This window comes from Chiloscyllium punctatum, chromosome 13 (assembly GCF_047496795.1).
Source record: "Chiloscyllium punctatum isolate Juve2018m chromosome 13, sChiPun1.3, whole genome shotgun sequence".
NCBI lineage: Eukaryota > Metazoa > Chordata > Chondrichthyes > Orectolobiformes > Hemiscylliidae > Chiloscyllium > Chiloscyllium punctatum.
The window spans coordinates 30,154,350-30,160,639 of NC_092751.1; the positions used below are offsets into that span (position 1 = coordinate 30,154,350).

The 6,290-nt window shown below is 43.5% G+C and overlaps 1 non-coding gene across 1 annotated transcript; it reads right to left on the reverse strand.

The window, feature by feature from the left end:
- Positions 1-4,862: 4,862 nt before the first annotated feature.
- trnas-gcu (transfer RNA serine (anticodon GCU)) lies at positions 4,863-4,944 on the reverse strand. The gene has a single exon. It is a non-coding gene; the product is annotated as a tRNA-Ser (tRNA).
- Positions 4,945-6,290: the final 1,346 nt, after the last annotated feature.

Below are 6,290 nucleotides of genomic sequence, written 5' to 3' on the forward strand. Positions count from 1 at the left end.
TGAGTGGGTTGATTTCTGAAAACGAAACGTACCTATGAGCAATGTATTGGGCTATTCCAGGATTGCCTTCTCTGACGGCGCTGGGACATGACTGGTGTTGTCTATGATATGGAAGTGCCAGTGTTTGAGTTGGATAGACAAAGATAAAAATTACACAAAACCAGGGCACAGTCCAGCAGGTTTATTTGGAAGCACTAGCTTTCGGAGAGCCGGTCCCACATCTGGTGGGTGTTTTTCTGCAGAAACGTGGTGTGTGTGTCAATATGCGCGATCTTTGGAAGATCATCTGGACTTTAACCGACCGTTCATGCTGTCGACGGTACCCATGACGTGGAGATGTTGGTGTTGGATTGGGGTGGATACATTTAATAATCACACAAAGCCATTTTAGATTCCAACAGTTGACAAACACCTGATGAAGAAGCAGTGCATGGAACACTGGTGCTTCCAAATACGTCTGTTCGATACAATCTGGTGCAGTGTGATTTTTACTCTGACAGCTCTTGGTAATGTTTAACTGGTCGAAGACAGTGAAGGAATTTTCGTTCGTGGAGATGAAAATTTCAAATATTACCCACCTCAGCATAACAAAAATGATTAGGTTGGATTTGTGATCAATCTCCATAATGCGCTTGCGGAAAGTAAAAGTCGAACCTACAACCGCCTGATCCGTAGTCAGCTATACAAATGGTTGTACCAGCGGCCAGATGCACAGCTGAGAGTTTACACGCTGCAGAGCTGTGGTGTTAACAAGGACATGAGCAATAGCAGAAACAGTCACAAGGTGATCAAAGAACCAAGATAATCACCATCATTGATTTACTTCAAATTGTCCTCAAAAAAACGACCATTCACAATCTGATCAGCCAGTCAATGACGTCACTGCTGATCTTGGAAATTGCAACTGACTTTGCTACGTTTTCACCATAATTTGAGGTAAACTCCAGCCTAATCATAACACCGCATATTCCCATTAATTTTCAGCTTTAGATTACGTTAATGACCTGTCCGTATTTGCAGGAAATGAGTGAAAACGTCCTTCCGGTGATGTAATCCAGTGCAGAGTCGGCCAGAAAAGAAAAGACAAAGACATGAAACATCACTCCCATTTCTCTCTGTACCAATGCGTTTTCCTGAGTTGAATATTTGCAGGACTTGTCTTTACTATCTAAAGAATTAATTATTTTCCCGGGAAAGTTTCTTCATAAATCAATTAACATCTGAGGTGTTGAAATATATTTTACTTTAGATTAAAAGGGTTGAATATCCTTTCCCCCAGCCTAATGTCCCAATCCTCCCTCCTCTTCCATGTAAATACCAGCTGTTCCAGGTGATGTTGGAGCTCCCAACCTGACGTTCCAATGCTCCTTGCTGCTCCATGTCAATAGAAGCAGCTCTACTTGAAGTTGGAGCTCCCAGTCTGATGTCCAAATGCTCCCTGCTCCATCTCAGTAGAAGTGGTGAAGTTCAGGTTAGACCTACCACTCTGATGTCCCAATGCTCCCAGCTGCTAAATGTCATTAAACGCTGATGCATGTGAGATTGGAGCTCCCAGTCTGATATCCCAATGCTCCCAGCTGCTACATGTCGTTAAACGCTGGTCCTTGTGAGGTTGGAGCTCCCAGTCTGATGTCCCAATGTTCCCAGCTGCTACATGTCGTTAAACGCTGGTCCTTGTGAGGTTGGAGCTCCCAGTCTGATGTCCCAATGTTCCCTCCTCCATGTCAATAGAAGCAGTCCAGTTGATTTGGATCTATCACTTTGATGTTCTGATGCTCCCTGTTGCTACATGTCATTAAAGGATTCTCCAGGTGAGAGTGGAGCTCCCAGATGGATCTCGCAAAGCTTCCTACTCCATGCCAACTGAAGCTGCTCCAAATGAGGTTAGATCTTGCATTCGGATGTGCCAATGCTCCCTGCTGCTCCATGTCAACAGAAGCTGCTCCAGGTGTGGTTGGAACTCCCAGACTGGTGTCACAATACTCCCTGGTCCACGTCAAAAGGCCCTGCTCCAGATGAATTGGGAGCTCCCATCCCTGGCAGCTCACATACCTCTATGCCATCATAGAAATACTGCCCACTGAACATTTCCACCACTGGAGCCATTGGTGGAATATCCGCATCATGAGAACCTAATATTATTTTTCGTCACCACCGAATCATTATTTCCAAAAGTCATTCTTCCTTAAACCTTATTTAGCATGTGCATACTGCAGTCAATCCCAAGTAAGATAATGGTGCTAATTGATGTATGCTTAATAAAAATTACATCCTATTTTTCATGTTGAGTAACTGCGACTTAGCAAGGAAAATGTTGATATTGAAATCACACTTTTATTCCAGGTGAGAGAATGTAGTTTGCATTATTTAAAATGAACTTGTTCACTGTGTAACATGATCAAATAGATCTCAATTTCAAAACAAAATTGGTAACGTTGTCATCCATCTTGTTTGTGCTGATGTCATTTCCTGTTCGTTTTCTGCGGGGTTGATAGATGGCATATAGATCTATGTGATTGTTTATGGCGTTGTGGTTGGAGTGCCAGGACTCTGGGAATTCTCTGGTATGTCTTTGCTTCGACTGTCCCAGGATCAATGTGTTGCCCAAGTCGAACCGACTACCAAAGATCCATACACCAGGAGCCCCCCTCAGACCCATAGTCTCATTACCCGGGACACCGACTTACAGACTGGACAAAGAACTGCACGCAAGACTGAAATACCTCATAGAAGAGTCAGAGCACACCATCGGCTCCACCCACGAATTCCTAAAAATCATCAAAAATACCAAAATAATGGAAGATGAAGCAATGATCTCATTCGACATAACAGCACTGTTCACCTTCATCAACATCGACCTGGCAAAGGAAACACTTACCACACTTTTAGAAGAGAACATCACACATACCAAGCACCATCAATCACATTACCAACGAAGATATCATGAAGCTAGTGGACCTGTGCCTCACCACCCACTTCACTTTCAACAACATAGTCTACAAACAAACCAACGGCACACACATGGAATCTCCGCTATCTGGATTCAGAGCTGAAGCGGTAATGCAAAGACTGGAACAAACAGCCCTACCAACAATCAAACTAAAATCTGGGTCCGCTACGTAGATGACACCTTTGTCATCACAAAACGAAACAAGATAGAAGAGACATTTAACATCAACAACGCCCTCACCGCATAAAGTTCACCAAGGAGGAAGACACCGACAGCAAACTCGCATTCCTGAACGTCACAGGAGAAAGAAAGGACAACGGAGAACTGCAAACCTGCGTATACAGAAAACTGACAAACACTGACCAAATACTTAACAACACCAGCAACCATCCCAACACACACAAACAAAGCTATATCAGAACATTATTCCAACGAGAGACCACACACTGCAGCACAGACGAACTTCGGAAAACAGAGGAGAACCACCGAAACAACGTATTCGAGAAGAATAGATACTCAAAAAATACAGTCCGCAGATTCCTCAAGAACAAACCACGACAAGCAGACCAATCACAGCCAGAAACCCTAACCACCTTACAATACATCAAAGAAGTTTCAGAAATGACAGCCAGACTACTAGGAACCCTCGGAATCCTAGTAGCACACAAACCCACCAACACTCTCAAACAAAAACTAACAAACTTAAAAGACCCAGTACGACTCATGGACAAAACGAACGTCATCTACAAAATTCCATGCAAGGACTGCCACAAACACTACGTTGGACAAACAGGAAGAAAGTTAGCCACCAGGATATACGAACACCAGCTATCCACAAAAAGACACGACCTACTCTCCCTCGTAGCCCGACACACGGATTAAAAATACCACCATTTCGACTGGGACAACACATCTCTCCTGGGATAGGCTAAGCAAAGACATGCCAGAGAATTCCTAGAGACCTGGCACTCCAACCACAATGCCACAAACAAACACATAGATCTAGATGCCATCTATCAACCCTGCAGAAAACGAACAGGAAATGACATCACCACAAACCCCAAGAACCCCATCCAGGAGAAAGATATAAATAGAAAGCAGGGGACAACAGCTTCACTTCTCTTGGAGTTTACCACTGATGATGATGTTACCTAGCCAAGTAATGAAACGTCTGGATATCAAAGCTACAGTTCAGCGAGCAAACCTAAACCCTACATTTTAAATCATTTTTTTATGTTTATGTTGCATGAATCTGCGGTTATTGATCCACAGTTTAGTTTCACTCACTATAGGAAACATGTTGATTTCTCCAGTTGTTCATAGTTCAATGTGATGCATCCAGTGTGTGCATAACGAGAGGGGGCTTACTTCCCACATCTTGTCTTTATCTGTGCCTTATGTCCAGTATTCATCAACGGCGAGAGCAAGGGGCGAGGGCGAGACCAATGTGTAAGTCTCTCCGTGCCCATGCACGGTACCCACATCAACAATTCACCACTGTGCATTTACAGCCAGTTCTCAGTTACCCTAATCCCACGCCCTGCCCCTTTTGAAATATCTCCATTATTTTGTGCTGTCTCGCTGTGCTCTTCTCACCAGGATGAATTACTTCTACTCAACCTCCTCCAGATTTCATCTGACGAAACATTCATTAAGAATTCCTTTGCATAAACATGCACTTCGCAGCTCTCGTTATTTGATTTTCCTGGTTGCCTTTCATACGAAAAAACGTTCACAGCAACTTGACTTGAAAAAGAAAAACGCCCTCCTTTTCATTATCCCAATGCAATTTAGTCAACAGGCTGAAACTATTCTTTGAGATTCTGTAATAGCGACAATGCATATTAGCTGACCATTGGAGTTCCAGTTTCAACATGACAGCTGTGATCATCTGCAAAGCGAACCATGACAGCGACGAGAGTGGGATTCGAACCCACGCGTGCAGAGCACAATGGATTAGCAGTTCATCGCCTTAACCACTCGGCCACCTCGCCGCTGGTGCTATGTAGGCTATGACCTTATGAATAATTGAATTGCGTAAATTATGCAGAGCAGCAGACATTTCTCGCTGGTATTGGTGAAATGATAAATAACACAGTATGGTTCCAAGACTATGGTCTGACCCCTGGGATGTGAGACAAGTGCACTCCCACAGTCACACTATGCACATAATGATCTGAACAAAAATGAGGAAATGAATATGTAGCAAGGTCTGTTGAATTCTGTGAAGATTTGAAATCAACGGAATGAAGAACCCGAGACAGCAGAAGGTTTTCTTTCAATAAGCAGTTGGATAGAGCTCTTAAGGATAGTGGAATCAAGGGTTATGGGGATAAGGCAGGAAAAGGATACAGATTTATGATGTTCAGCCATGATCATAATGAATGGTGGTGCTGGCTCGAAGGGCAGAATGGCCTACTCCTGCACCTGCTGTCTATTGTCTATTAAATTGCCTGTGAGGAATTGTTTTCCAGACTGGAGGAGAGTGCATAGTCCTCAATGACATTACACGGATCACCTAACTACCGCTCAGATGTTTTTGACACGCACCTGTGTGCAGAACAGACAATTTCAAAATCCAAAATAAGGCTAAACTGACAATTGAAGTCAACAATGCAAAAACCTTGACCTGTATCATTTTCCTGCACTGTGCGACACCAAGTCACTGTATGATCACAGCAACACTGTGAGCAAGTGTCAGAAGGAAAATGAGTGCAGTGCCAGAGCGCATGCTCGGAGCAGCAAGTGACACACTGGGAAGTGCAATTCCCACAACAGGAACACTTCCTAAACAGCGGACTGCGGTGGAAGAATTTAGAGGGGGTTTACACTTTGAAATTTGATGCCAGACACACAATGGAGATCTGTCATTGAGTCTGTTCAAGATGAAGATTTTAAGACTTCTACAGATGCAAAACATAATAAAAAGCTCATGGGTTAGTGAAGGCAAAAGATGAAATTGTACATTTCATCAATCTACCCATCTTTACAATGAGTACCTCACCACTTTCCTCACTCGGGGACAGAACCACTGGTGAAGATGATCATATAATCCCCGTTACTAGACATGAAATCAGAGAAACTCGGTTTCCCAAATGTTAAGGTAAAACCAGGAATGTGGAGGTAAGCATTAATGTGTTGCTCCTGTGCTGCAGGTAACCAGTGCTCGGTATCTCTGTTCCAGTATAGTGGGCTGTGCTGTGCCGAGGTTTTAAGTTTGAGCCGCACATGGAGCAGATTCAATTTATCGTCGTGTTGTGGGATACGGACAGAAGGTGATATTGAGCAAAGCCAAGTTTATGGGAAAATACCCGTGTTTGTGGATTGAGAAACAACCTTT